Source organism: Phocoena sinus, chromosome 2 (genome assembly GCF_008692025.1).
Source record: "Phocoena sinus isolate mPhoSin1 chromosome 2, mPhoSin1.pri, whole genome shotgun sequence".
In the NCBI taxonomy this organism is placed as follows: domain Eukaryota; kingdom Metazoa; phylum Chordata; class Mammalia; order Artiodactyla; family Phocoenidae; genus Phocoena; species Phocoena sinus.
The window spans coordinates 69,532,008-69,552,239 of NC_045764.1; the positions used below are offsets into that span (position 1 = coordinate 69,532,008).

General features: G+C 37.0%; 1 protein-coding gene across 7 annotated transcripts in view; it reads left to right on the forward strand.

The window, feature by feature from the left end:
* Nucleotides 1–20,232, forward strand: part of DENND4A (DENN domain containing 4A) — a 137,607-nt gene that overhangs the window by 14,102 nt on the left and 103,273 nt on the right. For all 7 annotated transcript variants that reach the window (XM_032617651.1, XM_032617642.1, XM_032617668.1 and 4 more), the window contains exon 2: nt 15,416–15,494. The gene's annotated coding sequence lies outside the window, so the exon portion shown is untranslated. The remainder of the gene's footprint in view (nt 1–15,415; nt 15,495–20,232) is intronic.

The window sequence follows — 20,232 nt, forward strand, 5'->3', positions numbered from 1 at the left end:
GGTTCTGTGATCCCATGCTAAACCCTGGGAAAAAATCCAGTTTGAGGCAAATGTCTATGTCTGGTCCAGTCAGCTATGGCAGATGAAACCAAGGTTTTAGAGAACTTTTCAGGCCCCATTTCTATGTTAGGGGAGTGCATACAGGGCATACAACTCTCAGGGGAGAGGTATGTCGGTAGGCTACATAGATACCATAAAAGGTGGTGATTGCAAAGGAATACTAAATAACGTGAAATAAAATTAAGGTTTTTTTGAAATAAAAAGGAGACCACTCATTAGCTTTATGTAGTAGTAAAGAACTTAATTTCATCCCCAGTCCATAGGTGGTTATTCTGAAAGCTATAAAAATATCTCCCTTTTTCAGATAAGAGCTGATTTTTTAGCTTCTGCATATAGAATTTGAAGTTTGAATCATGCTATTTCATAAACACAAATAATCTTATATTAATATTATTATTAATACATCATGTCATTTTCTATTTAACAAGCATTTACTGACTGCCTTCCTTTTTTAGGGACTGTGCTAAAACATATTTACAGAGCTAGAGATGTAACATTGCCTACTCTCAAAGAATTCCTAATCTAGTTGAGAAGAGTAGATGTTCAAAGAAATGATTACAGTGTTAATGTGATAATTGTAATAGAGATACGTACAGGATGGTCTTAAAGTATAAGGAAAGAGAATGACAATCTCTTCTAGGGAAGGGGATCAGGAAGGGCTTCAAAGAGCATGTCTCAAATATTACACAGGAGCTGGCCATCTGAACGGGCATTCTGGCAGAAAGAACTGAATTTACAAAGGTGGTGTGGAGTTTGGTATGACTGAGGTGAATTTTACATCATTCAATTTACTGAAGCTAAAATGAAAACTTACTTTTTCATATCTGTCCTTCACATGATAGTGCATACTTCTTTTTTCAGAGGAGGATTATAGATTTTAGAATACTCATCATTTTGTTTGTAACTGTGATGTCACTTTTGAAAATGAGTCTTCACTGATCATTTGCTTTCAGGCTCCTTTATCAAATTTTTCTAATAGTGGTTGGTTGGTTAGTTTACTTTTATGGTTATTTTTTTCCTGTTCAAGCATAGAACTCCATACAGTGGATGACTGAAAATGCAAGGGCTTATAAAACTTATGAATATCACAGTTTTTATAAAAGTAAACAGTGAAAACAATATATAGCATAAGCCTAGTATAATTTTAAAAGATGTCTCTAAAAATGATCTATGTCAGTACTGAAATTACACACACAATTATTTTGTAAAATACTTTATGTCAGTTTTTTTCTCCTGTAGAGTCGTACCTACCTTTAAGCAAAAGGAGTGTGAGCAGTTGGCAGAATGCTTTTTGCTTCACTACTCTGATCAGTTGATTAATGCCTTTACTTCTCTTTTCAATTGCTTTATCCACCCATTCATGACTCCTGTTCCACAGCTGTCACAGATAACCAACCACCCAAAAAACAAAAAAACCCAAAAACCCCAAATCCAGAGGTCCATAGTTGACTGTTCTGAGAAGTGACTGAGATAGGTGAGAAGGAGAGAAAAGATAGTTGTGGCCAGCTTTGCGGTGGTGGGAGTGGTGATGGTGAGTGTGTGTGTTTCGAGTATGAGGTTGTTTTCCTGTAGCAAGCTCAAAAATGCCACTATTGTCACGCAGGTCACAAATTGTAACTGTTTCTCATCCCCTTCCACAAATCTATCAGTCTGCCTTTTGTCACTTTTATCCTTCAACTATGCTTTTGATACTGTGTAGGAAGGAAGTGATGAGCAAAGAAAAGGCCATATGCCTCTTATTTGTTGCTCCTTTTGTTTGGAATGCCCTTTCATCTCTCCTCTATTACCCTACTCATATTTCAAGATTTAGATGATAACTCTTTCTTTTCTGACTCCTGAAGCCCAAACTGTGTGTCCTTCTTGTGCTTTCTGTAATTACTTCTGTTATAGTCTTATCACTTACAGTGATTGTTTGTTTACTTGTCTGCCTTCTCTATTAAACTCCGGTAAGGCAAGGCCATACACAAATTATTTCTCTTTGTGTTCCCAGTGCCTGGTACAGAGCCTGGCATATGGTAAGGTTGCCATTTTGGGATTCTTGTTTGCAAACTACAGAGATCAACTTTGGTTAAAAAGAATTTATTGGAGAGATAGTAGTTAGCTTACAGAAAAGACTGAAAGACTGGAGAACCAGACTCTGAGAACAAATAGGAAACCATCTAATCAACCTCAGGGCTAGTCCATAGCCAAAGTAATGCCACAGAAATGTCCTTTATGTTTAAGATACCTTTGACTCCACAGGATGCTGGATGCCATTGCTGGAACACTGCCTCTGGGTACTGTATGTCACTGCCGTAAGAATGAATTTTAAACTGTCTCTGCAGCTTTAGCTCTAGAGTCAAATTCTTCATGAAAGCATCTAATTGACCAATCTATGTGCCTGGTTCCTAAATAGCAAAGCAAGTATCTGGTCTTTTTGGCTTCCATGGTTGACTCTAGGGCTTACCTTCCTTCCAAGACACACACAGTGGCAGATTTTTTAAATATAGTAAAGGAGTTCAGACGGTCAAAATATAGTAAAGGAGTTCAGACGGTCAAAAATAAAACGCTGACGCATGTCCTTTTCAATAAACATTTGGTAAATGTTTATTAGATGAATGATTGAGAGAATCAGAGTCATAATTTCCTGTCTCTAAACCTTTACATCATCAAGTCTCGAAGTGATTATGATGCTACTTCTATAATTCAGAACAAAATCATTTCCAAACCATCAAATAAAGATAAGCAAAATCAGCAAAGTTCTGGTTTCTTAAAATGATGATCCCTCATTGTTAAATTATTTAAATAAAATTATTTGAATTAAACTTTTCTTGGTGCACTTTTTTACCATAACCTAAGCACATGTTTATTTGCTTGTATGATAATCTAACACTAACTGGAGCTAGGATTTGAGCTTGGCCTAACTGATTGCCGAGCACTTAACTTCTCTTTTTATAGTGTTCATATAGTTGTATTCAGCAATGACTTAATTGAAACAAACTAATATTTTAGAGAAGTCCGTCAGAGAAATGTTTCTGCTTGCAAAATGCAAGCTTTTATTTCCTAAGCCATCTTACCCATCCAATATAAGGTCTTTTTTTTTTTTGCAATACGCAGGCCTCTCACTGTTGTGGCTTCTCCCGTTGCAGAGCACAGGCTCCGGACGCGCAGGCTCAGCGGCCATGGCTCACGGGCCCAGCCGCTCCACGGCATGTGGGATCTTCCCGGACTGGGACACGAACCCGTGTCCCCTGCATCAGCAGGCGGGCTCTCAACCACTGCGCCACCAGGGAAGCCCCAATATAAGGTCTTATTACAACTACTTTGGAACACTGTTTAGCATTATGTACCAAAGTTGGGTATACATTGACCCTGTATCCTAGCACTTATATTTGTAGGTATTTTTGGCAAATGCATGCATTTGTGCATCAAAAAACATGTACAATAATTTACACATGACTTTGTAATTATTTATAATACCCTAACATTGGAAACAAGCCAAATGTCTATTAACAATGGAATGGATACATGAGATTATGATATTCTCAAAATGAAAAACTGTACAGAAATGAAAATGAACAAACTGCTACACATATGAGTATGACTGAATCTCAAAAACATATTGTAGAGTGAAAAAAACTGGACCATACACATACTGTAAGAATCCTTCCACGTTCCGTTTCTATATATAAAGTTCAGAAACAGACAAAACTAGTTCAAGATAGTGGTTCTTTTGGGGAAGGTTGAAGGGGGATTGGGGACTTCCAGTTACTGATACTGTTCTATTTCTTGACCTGAGAGGTATTTGTAATGGTGGTATTGTGTTTACTTTCCTAGAGTTGTACTTATCTATATGTATATGTTAATTAAAAAGTAAAAACAAACAAAAACCCCCAAACAGACTTGTGTATGGATTAGCTTGGGGAGCATGGCTCAGTGACCCCCCTAAAGTTGTATGTAAAGTTCTATCTGAATATCTGTATGTGTATTTTAAGGGAGAGAAGACCCATAGCATTAATCAGATTCTCAATGAGGTTCATTACCCGAAAAAAGTTAGAACCCACATCACCAAAGCCTGCATATTCAGAAAAATCATTGTTAAACATATTATTATGGAAAGCTTAATAAGAGATAAATCCTTGTCTCTGTGATCTGGTCCTCTATGTTTTGGATCCCATCCTCTCATACTTTCTCAAGGCTTTTACAGTTATCTTTCTTTTCTTCATCCTCATTTTCCATCTCTGCTGGATGATTGCCCTTGGCATACCCCCCCTTTAATTTTGTTTATTTATTTTAAAAAGTCCTCTGTTGATTCCATGTCTTCTCAAGTTACCACTCCATCTCCCTGCTCCCCTCTACATCGAAACTTCTGCAAAGGGTTATGTATACTTCCTCACCCCCCATTCTCTCCTCAGCTCATTCCAGTTGGGCTTTCTTCTTACTAACACTTCACTGAAATGGGTCTTCTCTAGGTCACAGTGATTTGAGTTTTGCTGAAACCAGTGGCTAAATAGCTCTTTTTGGGAGCAAGTGGGGTGAAGGCTCCTCAAGTATAGAGAATTGATTTAATCATATTTCTGATTTCATGGTTCACTTTCGTCATTGGCCTGTGTGGGGGCCTGCTTTAATTTTATTTCATCTTCTTTTACCCTCCATCTTCACTCCCATTCCCTTTCCCCCATAGATATCTACTTTAATATGTTTACTTAGCATGTCATCCTGGATATATTTTTCAAAACTATAGTGCTGTTTTAGGTATGTATTTTTAATTTATATAAATGATATTTTGCTTTAGATTCCTTTTTGTTTTATACTATTTTAATTCAACACTACATTTAAAAAAATTATCTGTGTTGCTATGTTTACATCTATTATCGTTGCTTCTGACTGTTACATGATATTCAAATCATGGCATCTGCCACATTTTAAAATGATTCCTTTACTTATGGACACCTTGATTTGTCTATTCATTCATTCAACAAATTGACCACATACTATTCTTCAGGCACTGTTCTAGGTGCTGGTTATGTAGCAGTGACTAAAATGGAAAAATTCCTACCCTTTTTGAACTTCCTAATCTTGAGGAAAGAGAGAGAGATAATAAATGAAATGAATATGTATACTATGTAGCATGTTAGATAGTGAAAAGTAATAAGGTGGGAAAATTAAAACAAGGAAAGAGCAAATATGAAGTATTGGGTGTGGGAAATTGTTGAAATTTTAAAATAGGGTGGTCATGGAAAGCCTCACGGAGAAGGTGACTTTTTAGAAGGAAGGACCTGAAGATGCAGCTGCCTCAGCTGGCATCCGAGAAGGCTATTCCAGGCAGAGAGAGCAGCAAGGATAAAAAGGCCCTGAGGCTGGAACATGCCTGGTTCGTTCAAGGATCAGTAAGAAGACTGGCATGTTACCTCCAGGAGTGCTTTCTAAGAGTTTTTTAAGTATGTCTCTTACTATTATATTAAGACTTATTCCTGCCATCTTATTCTGTGTTTTCTATTTACACTAATTTTTTTTCCTTTCTTTCTCTTTTCCAGTTTCTGAGGATAAATAATTTTTTGTGCCAGTTTGAAAATTATGTATTCTGTTTTTATTCTTCTACTGGTTACCCTTTACTTAGATTCTTATTTATATTTATAAATTTTTAAGCTTATTGATTATATATATCTTCCTCCTGAATAAAGTATGTATCTTAGTAGGCTCTCCCTCCTCTCTGCCCCTACAATGTTAGCATTTTCTAGTCTTTTAATACTCAGGATTATTATAGGTATACTATAGTTTTTTTTCCTCTTCATCTTTTTCCTTCTTCATTCCCTCCCCCCACTTCCATTGTTTAATTAGCAATAGTGAACCTTTAAGTTATTTACGCACCCTTTCTTGCCATATCTTATCAAGTCCCCTAGATTTGTAACCTTTAGACCAATAGTTTGAGTTTTTGTTTGTTTAGCTGCTTTCTTGGCAAGCCATCTGAGTACTTATATTCCTAAGAATATCTTTATTTCATCCTTGTATTTAAATAATAGTTTAACCATGTATTAAACTTCATTTTTTACAACATTTGAAAATATTACTCCATTATCTTACTAATTGGAAGTCTGGAGTCAGATTTTTTTTTTGGTAGGTGAACTACTTTTTCTTTCTGGGAATTTTTAGAATTTTTTCTTTGAGATGTTCTAAGACTTCCTTATAAGGTGTCTAGGTATTTTTTTCTTATCTGTTATACCAAACTGACATCTTATATCCTTAATTCTTGGAAATTATTGGTCATTATTTCTCAAGTATTTCCTCATCTCTGTTTTTTTCTCACATTCTGAAAGCCCTATTATTTAGATATTGGCTCTGTTTTTCCTAGCCTCCATATGTGTTCAGAACTAATTCTTTTAGTTTTTTTCCTTTTAAATACACTTTATTTTTTAGAGCAGTTTTAGATTCACAGCAAAATTGAGCAGAAACTACAGAGAGTTTCCATATACTGCTGCCACCACACAAACACAGTTTCCTCCACTGTCAACATCCCACACCAGAGTGGTACATCTGTTATAATCCATGAACCTACACTGACACATCATTATCACCAAAGTCCATAGTTTATATTAGGGTTCCTTCTTTGTGTTGTACATTCTGTGGTTTTTGACAAATGTATAACATATATCTGCCATTGTAGTATGATACAGAATAGTTTCACTGCCTTAAAAATCCTCTGTGCTTATTAGGCTATTTATCCCTTCTTCCTAACTTGCTGGCAGCTGCTGATCTTTTTACTGCTTTCATAGTTTTGTCTTTTCCAGGATGTCATATAGTTGAAATTATATAGTATAAAGCCTTTTTAGATTGGCTTTTTTCATTTGGTAATATGCATGTAAAGTTCTTCCATGTCTTTTCATGGCTTGATAGCTCATTTCATCATAGAACTGAATGATATTCCATTGTCTGGATGTACCACAGTTAATTTATCCATTCACCTACTGAAGAACATTTTAGTTCCTTTCAAGTGTGGCAGTTATGAATAAAGCTGTTGTAAACATCGTGTGCAGGTTTTTGTGTGGACGTGTTTCCAACTCATTTGGGTAAATACTGGGAAGCGTGATTGATGGGTCATATGGTAAGAGTATGCTTAGTTTTGCAAGAAACTGCCAAACTGTCTCCCACAGTGACTATATGATTCATCTTGCATTCCCACCAGCAATGAGTGAGAGTTCCTGCCACCCCAGATTCTTGCCATTATTTGGTGTTGTCAGTGTCCTGGATTTGGGCCATTCTAATAGGAGTGTGATGATTTCTCATTGTTATTTTACTTTGCATTTCCCTAATGATATATGATGTGGAGCATCTTTTCATATGTTTACTTGCCATCTGTATATCTTCTTTAGTGAGGTATCTGTTCAGGTCTTTTGCCCATTTTTTAATTGGGTGGTTAATTTTCTTATTGTCAAGTTTCAAGTGTTCTTTATATATTTTGGATAACAGTCCTATATCAGATACATCTTTTGCAAATATTTCCTTTGTCTGTGGGTTGTCTTCTTATTCTTTTAAGCCTCCATTTTTTTTTTTTTTTTTTTTTTCGGTACGCGGGCCTCTCTCACCGTTGTGGCCTCTCCCGTTGCGGAGCACAGGCTCCGGACGCGCAGGCTCAGTGGCCATGGCTCACGGGTCCAGCTGCTCCGCGGCATATGGGATCCTCCCGGACCAGGGCACGAACCCGTGTCCCCTGCATCGGCAGGCGGACTCTCAACCACTGCGCCACCAGGGAAGCCCAAGCCTCCATATTTTTAAACTTTTATAATATATATTTTCAATTGCTTTATACCTTCTTAATATCTCATTCTGATCATCTACTCAATGATTTTATTTTCAACTATACTGATTTTTTCCCTCATATCAAATATAATATTCAACTATATTTATATTCATTTTGTTATTTAACCTATCTGACCTAGAATTTCAATTATTTTATTTTTAATACCCAGTATCTGTAGTTGGTTCTTCATTGTTGCTTATTATTTTCCTAATATACTACTTTAGTTTCCTGAAGATGTTTGTCCCGCTTATTTAAGAAATATGTTTGGTCTGGACCAAAAATTCTGTTTCCTCTGGGATAGGTTGTTCTGTTCTTGGCCTTTTTATTTCTTTAACCCCTCTTTTGTATTCATGCAGTGTTTATTTTTTTCTTTTCTGGAGCCCATATTCACTTGAGACTGTCAACTACCTTGACTGATAATATGTACAGGCAAAGTCCCAGGTTCAAATTTATGCCTTTCCTGCTGAATTTATAATAGAGTATAAGTATGTGTGTGGGCAGAGAAGTAGGTTTAGGTCTAAAGGTGGAGATATGCCAGAGAAGTAGTTCTGGTTTGGCTATTAGATGTGCAGGTAGAGATATCATGCAGGCATTTTTTTTTTTTTTTTTTTTTTTTTTGCGGTACGCGGGCCTCTTACTGTTGTGGCCTCTCCCGTTGCGGAGCACAGGCTCCGGACGTGCAGGCTCAGTGGCCATGGCTCACGGGCCCAGCCGTTCCGCGGCATGTGGGATCCTCCCGGACTGGGGCACGAACCCATGTCCCCTGCATCGGCAGGCGGACTCTCAACCACTGCGCCACCAGGGAAGCCCTATGCAGGCATTATGGATCTCAGTAGAGAGTCATGGTTGGTGATATAAATTTGAAAGTGAGCAGCAGTTAGTGGAACTAAAAATTTTCCTGAGAATAAGAAGAAAGAGAAGGTCCTGAAGTTTGGTTTGATTGCTGAAAGAAGGTTAAGGGAGTTTAAAGAATAGAAGTGTATCTAGGGCTGGTCCTGGCCATCAGAATGTTTAGAAGGAGCAATGTGTCATCTAGCCTCACCAACCTGATCTGCTTTATCTTTGTCAAATCTGGGTCATTGATTCAGCCTTCTGTGGAATAGTCTACATGGTATGTAGTAGCAAGAGACCTGGGATAAGGAGTTTTAGGCCCTGCTCTGCTAGTGATGAACTGTGCTATTTTGGGCAAGTCCTATTTACCTTTCTACCTTTTTTACTCTAAAACTTCTATGAATCTTTAAGGAGGTATGGTTATAAATAATCTAGACCAACAGTTTGACTAAAAAATATATGTATGTTCTTGAGATGTTTCACCAAAATAGAATTAGTTAATAAGAGTACAATTAGGGCTTCCCTGGTGGCGCAGTGGTTGAGAATCTGCCTGCCGATGCAGGGTACGCGGGTTCGTGCCCCAGTCCGGGAAGATCCCACATGCCGCGGAGCAGCTAGGCCTGTGAGCCATGGCCGCTGAGCCTGCGCGTCCGGAGTCTGTGCTCTGCAACGGGAGAGGCCACAACAGTGAGAGGCCCGCGTACCGAAGAAAAAAAAAGAGTACAATTAGTTTTAAGTACTGATGGATTACTTTTCAGAAAAATTGTTCTAATTCATGGTGCCATTAGCAATTTTTTTGTCAAGTATTTATTTATTTATTTGGGCTGCACCAGGTCTTAGTTGCGGCATGTGGGATCTTCATCGCGGCATGCGGAATTCTTAGTTGCAGCATGCAAACTCTCAGTTGTGGCATGCATGTGGGCTCTAGTTCCCTGACCAGGGATCAAATTCGGGCCCCCTGCACTGGAAGCATAGAGTCCTACCCACTGTACCACCAGGTAGGTCCCAACAATTTTTTAAAATGTTTTATTTATTTACTTGGCTGTGCCAGGTCTTAGTTGCAGCACGTGAGATCTTTAGTTGGGGAACACGGGATCTTTTAGTTACAGCATGCGGGATCTTTTAGTTGCAGCATGAAGGCTCTTAGTTGCAGCATGCGGGATCTAGTTCCCTGACTACCCGGGCCCCCTGCGTTGGGAGCAAGGAGTCTTAATCACTGGACCACCAGGAAAGTCCCCCACTGACAGTTTTTAAGTGTGCTTATTTCTTGACAGCACTACAGCATTGGGTTTAATGTTTTTTTTCATATTCGTTAATTTACTGGACATGATGTAGAACCTTGAAGTTTAATTTCTGTAATTATTTGCAAGCCTTTCAATTTTTCCAAGTATTTGGGTTTTCTTGTGTATGAACTATTTGTTTGTAGTCTTTGATCATCTAGTAAATCCTACAGATTAAAAAATTGTATCAGTCATTATTAAGTGGGAGAATAACAGATGTCTCAAAGTTGTTTTCAAGTATTAATTCTCAAAGTTCTTTTCAGGTGCTTATTAACAAATAAATATGTTACTTGTTACAGTTTGTGGGGAAAAGTGGATTTTAAGCCTTTAAAAGGCTTAAAGTACTATATTTAAATAGGTGGTGAAATGAAATAGTTAAGAAAGTGAGATGTTCAACATTAACCAAATGAGAGAACTATAAATCTTGATATCTACTTTTCAAGAAAGGTGATATTTTAAATCAATGAATCTCATTTGTATTATATGTTAATATAACTGAATTTTAGATTACTTGTCTTCTGAAAATGTATTTTTAATCACCCCAGTGAGTATTATTTCAAGTAACCATGAAATGGAGAAGAAAAACCAGATATTTTATGTTTAAGAGAAGCTTTTGGGGACATCCCATTGGTGGCAACAATTCATTTTAGATACCAGCTAACAAATGTTTATGATGATTCAGGGGACTTCCCTGGTGGTCCAGTGGTTAAGAATCCACCTTCCAATGAAGGGGACGTGGGTTCAATCCCTGGTCAGGGAACTAGGATCCCACATGCCATGGGGCAACTGACCACACACTGTGGAGCCCGAGTGCCACAACTAGAGGGCCTGCGCACCGCAACTGCTGAGCCTGTGCACTCTGGAGCCCATGTGCCACAACTAGAGAGAAACCTGCATGCTGCAACAAAGGTCCTACATGCCACAACTAAGACCCAACGCAGCCAAATAAATAAAAATAAATACTAAAAGAAAAGTTAACTCCTATCAACACATTAAAAAATGTTTATGATAATTCAAAGCGTAGGCAAGAACTTTGCGATGTGGGAGTGGTATTCATATGGGAAATTAAGTTAAAAAAAAAAAAAAGATGGTGCAAGAGACAAAATTTACAACCAGACTTCCCTCTCACTCTAGACTGGTAAGCATCATATATTTGCATTTCATATATAGTATTGAATATGAACAGATTTTCAGTATGAGACTGGTAGTTGTTTATAGGGAATTGTTTATAGGAATGATAAATCTAATAGTTTCTTTATTTAAAAAGAACATAAATAGCATTAAAAATTCTCCAGGGCTTCCCTGGTGATACAGTGGTTAAGAATCTGCCTGCCAATGCAGGGGACACAGGTTCGAGCCCTGGTTTGGGAAGATCCCACATGCCGCGGAGCAACTAAGCCAGTGTGCCACAACTACTAAGCCTGCGCTCTAGAGCCTGTGAGCCACAACTGCTGAGCCCACAAGCCACAACTGCTGAAGCCTGCATGCCTAGAGACCATGCTCCACAACAAGAGAAGCCACCGCAAAGAGAAGCCCACACACTGCAACGAAGAGTAGCCCCCACTTGCCACAGCTAGAGAAAACCCTCGTGCAGCAATGAAGACCTAACGCAGCCTAAAATAAATAAATTAATTAATTAAAAAGAAATTCTCTGGATACAATTTCCCCATACCGCTCTAACCATTTCTCACTTTTCTCCATCCCATTTCTGCACTATTTTTTTACTCATCTTTTTTTATTACTTTTCTTGCCATATCTCTTTGTTCAACTTCTTTCATTTTCTGTTTTACTCTTTTCTCTGATTTTTAGTCATTCATTCTTTTTCTTATCTGCCAATTGCCCCACTCTCTTCAGCCAGTTTAACTTCTCCCACTTACCTGTTAACTTTTTTTGTCCATCAAAGCCCACATTCACGAATTAACACACAGGGCTCCCCAAGGACTTACTTTCTTCTCTTTCATTCTTGAATTGAAGTATGGTATAGAAGAACTCCATATTAAAAGCTATGAGAGTTGAGTCATAAATTGATGTATTCGGTCTTAGGCAAGCTGTTTAATGTTTATGCCTCAATTTCTTCATTTATAAAAAGGATTGAAACTAAATCTCCAAGGAGCCTCCTAGCTCTACAATCCTATGATTCTGTGGTGTCTTAACTTTCACATGTTTTTCCTACTGTGCTGACCTCATTTATTTAATAAATATTTATACACCTACCATGTATTTATAGTTGAATTGTTTATAGTCTGTCTGGAGAGACAAGAGGTATCTGCATATTAACCTTCAGTTATTTCTAGTCTGTTCCTGTTCTTTCTACACCAGATCCATTTCTCAAGGGAATACCAGCTATTTTATTTTCTTTATTTTTTAAAATATCAGTTTTACAGGTTTTGTTTTGTTTTGTTTTGTTTTTCCGGTGGCCACGCCTCACAGCATGTGGGCTCTTAGTTCCCCGACCAGGGATCGAACCTGCTCCCTCTGCATTGGAAGCTCAGAGTCTTAACCACTGGACCACTGGGGAAGTCCCTGCTACCTTAGTTCAAACCTAATTTCTGGGGGAGGGGCAGGTTTACCTCTGAACACAGTAAAAGACTCATTTTTATTTTCTTATACATGTAGGAATCCCCACTGTAGTTGTTCTGTAGCATTATTTTATGTTGTCCTCTTGATTCCAGTCTGGAATTTATTCATGATAGGAAAATTTATCTCAGAACCAGGGGGATTGATTTTTATTGTGATTTAGTAGATGATCACTCTCTGTCCCTATCTTTGTGTGCATACGTATGTCTGTGCATTTATGTTTGTATAATCATATTCAAATGTAGTGTTCCAGATGGCTGAGTGAATGTGACCAACAAGTCTTTCCACACGTATATGCTTTTTTCTCTGGTTTGTTTCTGTACCTGTGTTGTAAGGGGGTATTGCTTTTAGAGAGTTGTCTTTTCCTTTCATTGGCCCTATGTGCTCTCTGGTAAAAATATACCACTCCACAGAGATTAGGGACAGTGGGGGGAGGACAGGAGGGAAGTGGGCGTACTTATAAAAGGTCTACACTGGGACTTCCCTGGTGGTCCAGTGGTTAAGACTCTGCACTCCCAATACAGGGGGCCCCGGTTCGATTCCTGGTCAGGGAACTAGATCCTGCGTGCCACAACTAGAAAAGATCCCGCATGCTGCAGTGAAGATCCTGCATGCGGCAGCAAAGATCCCGCATGCCACAACTAAGACCCGGCACAGCCAAATAAATAAATATTTTAAATAAATAATTAAATAAAAAATAAAAGGTCAGCACTAAGGATCCTTGTGATGGAACTGTTCTGTATCCTGACTTTGGTGATAAGTACATGTAGCAACACATAATAAAATTGTATAGAACTAAGTACACACACACACAAACACATATACACAAATGAATACAAGTAAAATTGGGGAAAACAGAATAAGATAGGGGAATTGCATCAATGTCAATATCCCTACTGTGATTGTACTATAATTTTGCAAGATGTTACAATTGGGAGAAACTGGGTAAAAAGTATACCAGATCTCTATTATTTTTTTCAACTGAATATGAATCTACAATTATTTCAAAATAAAAAGTTCAATTAAAAATAATAGCAATTTAAAGGGGTCTGTGCTGAAAGATAATTTAACATATATAGCTGCAGGAAGCACATTGACATATCACTTTGAGGAGCATGACTTTCCATTTACATCAAAGGATGCTCTGCTAAATAGATTTTACACTTTTTATTGCAAGTTTTCTTATGCATATATGGAAGGTGAAGCAGTAGCTGTGATGTGTTGTCTCCATTAACAGAAGAACTTTGTAAACACTTAAGTGATGCCAGTTTTATATCAGTCTCATCTTCTGTGTACTGGGAAATCAGTTAATTCTAATAATAGGTCAATTTTTTCATACAATTCATGGAATCACAGTAGAGGTTTTGGAAGTTCATACTGTCAAAGAGGAAACATTGCATATTGTGAATGCTGCTGTAAATCTAAAACTTTCAACATTGAACAAAATAGTTTTTTTAAAAAATAAATTTATTTTATTTATTTATTTTTGGCTGCGTTGAGTCTTTGTTGCTCCATGCGGGCTTTCTCTAGTTGCGGTGGGCAGGAGCTACTCTTCATTGCAGTGCTCGGGCTTCTCACTGCGGTGGCTTTTCTTGTTGCGGAGCACGGGCTCTAGGCGCGCGGGCTTCAGTAGTTGTGGCTCGCGGGCTCAGTAGTTGTGGCTCGCAGGCTCTAGAGTGTAGGCTGAGCAGTTGTGGTGCACGGGCTTAGTTGCTCTGTGGCATGTGGGATCTTCCCGGACTGGGGCTCGAACCTGTGTCTCCTGCATTGGCAGGCAGATTCTTAACCACTGTGCCACCAGGGAAGCCCCATTGCTTTGTTTATTGAGTAACAAACAAATATTAAGTTTAGTGGAGCACAGAGTCATGGTCAAAAACAAAATGTTTGTACTATATTAAGAAACTCAATGTAGCAGAAAATTTATTTGGAATTGGTTATATACTACATTCACAATTCATGATTGCATCAAAACAAGCCTGATATTCTATCAATAAAATAGGAGCTGTAGTTTTCAAAATTTGCAAGTGTTTTTACATACATAGAGTATTTCAGCTAGAACATTTTTGTGATAATCTGATGGTGAATTTAAAAAATGTTTCAGCAGGTCAATATTTACATTGTTTCTTTGCTGCCTGTCAGCAATAAGATTTTAGAAATATTTGAAAAATATATGTACCACTCCATATTTACTGACTGAAAATACTCAGTGAATCTGAGGTGGAGTGGTATCCTAGTTTTTTAAACATATATATCTATTTTAACCATTTTTAGCAATCTAAAATGTAATAAGATTGTACTTAACGTTACTTCTCATTCATTCTTTTCACCCTCCATTCCATTCTAAGACACTTTAATCAAATCTTGACTCAAATGATTTTGGCCTTTTCCCCACTCCTCTCCTACTTCCCAGACACACACCAAGCACCAACCAAGTTAGGTAAATCTGGTGTCTGCTGTTGTTGCTATTTCCCCATCATTAGTGGATATTCAGTATTGGATAAAGCTATGGTTTCTTCCTCTTCCTTTTTCTTCTAGGAATGAGATACTATACATAATGCCTAAGAAATAGGCACGTTTTTCTTTCTCCTTGTTCCTGTACACATTTAGTCTTTTGTGCCCTTACTTATTTTTTTGTTTTCTCTCTTTGTCCTCCTTATTTGCTTTTTTTTTTTTTAAAGTATGTATCTATTCTGGACTGAAATGTGTTTTCTGGAGGAGCTGGTATATGAAAATTACTTGTTGACTCTTTAACCATATGAAAACAATATATGCAACCATTTTGTTTGAAAATTATCATTGTTAACAGGACTTTTAAGTATCCACAGGCATCTTAGGGGGAAATATTTGATTGGAATTAATTTAAGCTTAATTCTTATTCTTTTTAATACAGTATTTCTCAAACTCCAAGGCTTGCAGAATTCACAAATTGAGATCTGGCATCATTTTCAGAGAGAGACTTTCAGTAATGTGTAAGTAGTTTTGTTTTTTTCATTTCGATTTGTTTTTATAAGCTGTTTTCTGTATAAACATAGTGAAATGTTAATTTACTAGATCTCTTAATAAGAATTTGACATATATTCACCAAGTAACGATTATGAGTAACAAGTGACACAAAATAACTTACTGAAAGGAGATGCTTTAAGTGTGCCCTGGATCAGTATTAACTGAACACCATTTATTAGAAACAGCATCTCCAAATATAAAGAATACTGGTTTAAGGGACTTGAGTTCTTGTCCAGGCTCTACCACTAACTAGCTGGGTCTCCTTAAGTAAGCCATCTTCTGTGCTTTAGTTTCTTTGGCTATAAAATAAAGGATAAGACTATCACTAAGGAAAAGATCCTTCCCCTTTAAAGGTCTATTATTCCTATCTTAATTTTTTTTAATATAAATTGTCAGTCTTTCAAAAAGGAACCTTCAAATTACACAGCTGTGTTTTGATTTTTTTGTTGTTGGCTTTTGCTCGGGAATAGATATTGAGAGAGGAAGTGGTTCCAGAGTAGACTAGAAGACAAATAAGTGCCCCCTTGCTTAAGAAATTTGCCCCACATAGTCCATCAATTTGGGTTACTAAAAACTTACTTTTAAAAAGTCAAGTTGGGAGATTTCCCTGGTGGTCCAGTAGTAAAGAATCCACCTTCCAATGCTGGGGATGCGGGTTCGATCCCTGGTCAGCGAACTAAGATCCCACATGCTGCGGGGCAATTAAGTCCATGTGCCACAACTACTGAGCTCACGTGTCTCAGCTAGAGAGCCCGCATGCCACAAACTACAGAACCCACACACTCTGAAACCCACGCACCACAACTACAGAGCCCACGCACCCTGGAGCCTGCGTGCCACAACTAGAGAAGAGAAAACCCATGCGCCACAACTAGAGAGAAGCCCGCACGCTGCAATGAAGAGCCTGCACGCCACAACAAAAAATCCTGCACGCCTCAGTGAAGATCCCACGTGTTGCAACTAAGACCCGATGCAGCCAAATAAATAAATAAGTAAATAAACCTTAAAAAAAAAAAAACAGTTCACAATTCAAGTGAAAAAAAAAAGCAATGAGCATATTGTAGTAGATACAATATACAAAAAGAAAAAAAAAGTCAAGTTGGCTTGGGTGGGTTAAACCTTTTTTAAAAGAAAGCAAACCTACTGTTAAATATGATATACAAATAAGATTTCTTTCCTTTCAAAATCTCCATAGAATACTGATGCTGAAGTAGTGCCAATTTTCAAGGAGATGGGGAAAGGAACAACAAAGTAGGAGTCACTTCTCTGCGTGGGGCTTTCAGGAGAAACTGGTAGAAAAACTTTGGGGGCTTCCCTGGTGGCACAGTGGTTAAGAATCTGCCTGTCAATGCAGGGGACATGGGTTCGAGCCCTGGCCTGGGAAGATCCCACATGCTGCGGAGCAACTAAGTCTGTGCACCACAGCTACTGAGCCTGCTCTCTAGAGCCCATGAGCCACAACTACTGAGCCCACATGCCACAACTGCTGAAGCCTGTGTGCCTAGAGCCCGTGCTCTGCAACAAGAGAAACCACCTCAATAAGAAGCCACACACCACAACGAAGAGTAGCCCCCGCTCTCCGCAACTAGAGAAAGCCTGCATGCAGCAACGAAGACCCAATGCAGCCAAAAATAAATAAATAAAATATGAATAAATTTATTTTTTTTAAAAAAAACTTTGTGCAGGGTGAAGGCAGGCACTTGGGATCTGGAAGGGTGGTAGGAGAAAAGATGGCTAGAGGTGGAATAAAGGAATAGAAAGAGATGTGGAAAAATAAAACTAAACAAGAAACTCTGAAGGCAGAGGCTAGCTTTCATCAGTATCGTCACTGGCTCTTAGAATAGTGTCACATCTTAAAAAGTATTTATGAAAAATTCATGGAATGAATGAATCAATTACTTATTCAGTAAATTTCTAATTTCGCCCAAGGCCCTGATGGTTAGTTAGACTCAAATCATCTAGTTTTATCTGTGTTTACCCTACATTCAAAAACTATAGTATTTAAGGTAGTTGGGGTTCAGAAAATGGACTCTGAATTATAGAAAAAAGACATTACATTTAGTATAATATACTTGAGGAAGGTTATAAAGTGAACTATTTATTCACTTAAATTTTTTTTAAGCACCTACCTACCATACTTTGTGTACTAGCTGGGAAAGGAAAAATGGGGTACTGATTACAGTGTATATTTCTATTTGATGGAATATTATGCAGTCATTTAGTATAATTATGAAGATTATAACAGTTTAGACTAATGCTTTTTAAATAAAATAAAAATATTTATATTCTATATTGTAACTGCATATAGAAGAAAAAGACTAGGAAACTTTGTTAAATATAAACCAGATTTATTATTATGAATGGGATTATAGAATTTCTTTTTCTTTCTATTGTTCTGTACAATTCATAAAGTTTAAATGAAAATCCACATACATTTAAATTGTTTTGAAAAATAAGATGAACATATATCGACTAGAAAAAGGTAATAGTGTATCATCAAAGGGAAGGAGCAAAACTGTTATTTGAAGGACGGTGGATAGATTACCTTGGTTGGAAGAAAAATGAGAGGTGAAGTTTAGAAAAAGATGGGAATGAAGGTCTCTAGCTTAGTTTTGATAATGTAAGAAAAGATGAGCTAGGTTAGGTTTTTAACTGTGGAATTACATTGTTTTTAAAAAAGAAAGAAAATTTCTTCTAGCTTATTTATTGAAGTGAACTGGAGTGAGGGGGAGTTGAACTGGTCCATTGTGTTATCAACCGTTTTCATGTATAATCTTGAGTTTATGACTATACTAGGCCCTATCTCAAAGACTTTGCTCCTTTTACCATTTCAGTAATAGTATATAATTTTGCAAAATTTATGTTCAGATTCGTTTTTCATATATCTTTAAAATGTTATCCCTGATTTCCACTCTTGCCTTTTCTTGTCCTTAGAGTTAGCCTAGGTAGCAAATGCTTTACTACTTGACCTAATGGAGTGCTAGAAGAAATAAAAAAGAATCTGAATTGATGGGGCAGAGATAGAAAGGGAGAAAAACAGGTCAGTCTCCCTTAGTTGCTGATTAGGTAAGAGCTTTCTTGTAATGATTTCTCAATTTCGCTCCCATGAACCTTTTAGGAATAGAGAGCACATCCTTTTTGTTTTCTAATCTCAAAGAAAACAGATGTAATTTGAAATGAAATACTAGCCAAGTAGGTATCTGAAATTTTAAGAAGATATCTGTAAACATCTTATGAGCTAACTCCTTAAGTTATCTGTATCATGTTGAACAAAGAGGAATTAAAAAAACAATAACTGCTTAATGATGCAGTATTATTACTTGAACTTTAGTAAAGTTGTTTCAGGGTTTTATACTATTGTGATTATTTCGAGAACTGTTGGATCAAATATTTGTTTTGTGTGGCCCCCCCGTTTCCAAAACGAATTTAAGGAAATTTACCTTCTAAAAAAAAGAAAAGAAAAGAAATTTACCTCCTAATTGTTAAGGGTTTTTGCTCTGATGTACTACGCTAAAAGTCCAAGTTTTGTACATGACTACGAATGCTTTCCTCAGATGCTCTTTCCAAGTAATTTTTGTTGGCTCTTACCAACATAAGGCATTTTGTCTTAATATATGTTTAGTATTTTCCATGAGGATTGTAAATTTTACACTTCAATGGAAGTCTCTTGGTTTCTTGAAATTGTTAGGAAATACTATTCATTATTTATTTCTGTGTTAAAGATTTTCAGTATTATCTCTGCCTTGTAATTTGTAACAATGTCTTCCCCCTAGTTTCTAAACCTCAAACTTACTTTAAAAACAGTTGATTTAAAATAAAAAGTAGAGGTGCATTTTCAGTATTATAGACTCTTTCTGAGAGAATTAAAGAGCATTTAGATCTAGAAGTCACCTGGGATGTTGCCAGCTGTGCTCTTGACATTATATGCTTTGTCACCAGTGAGTGCCTTCAGATATTTTTGCCTACCTTCTTTACCACTCTCCACACCCGAATGAATAAATGGAAAACAACAATAACAACAACAAGTTAAGGGAACTGGAGTAATATATAATTTACTATTCTGTCAATAAAAGTAAGAATATTTTATCACCACTTTAGAATTGATTGCTCTTATATGTATTGATGAAGAACTTTAACTTGTTCCCTTTTAGTAGTTATTTACTGTATTCAACTGCAAATCAGATCAAATGATAAAAATTTGTAAACCAGGAAGATGTAATAAAAACAATTTTCATACAGTTTTTTCCCAAATATCTGCTTATTCATATAATAGCTGTTTATTTCCAAAGGCTAAGGTAGTAGCTTTCAAAAGAACCTATTAAACATATATATGTTTTCATCATAGTGCTATTTCCATTCTCTTTCCCTTCTTTCTGCATAGCAAGACATAAAACTTTATTGTATGTAATAGTAACTATACGCGTTAGTTTAAATAACACGAAGTTAGAGTCTAAGAAAAAGGAGAATATTTAAATCTCTTCATTATGATGAAAGGAAAGTGCTCTACTAAGGTAATTTTTAAGACTCGTGTCTATCAAGAGCTTATAATTTAAAATTTATGCACACATAAAAGCAAATAAACACTTAATAGAAGCTGTAAGTGTATGTGTTGCTTTGACCCAATAATTCTACTTCAGTAAATTTATCCTGAAAAAAATAGGAGTTGTAACCAGAGGTTTATGTTCAAGGTTATTCATCTTAGCA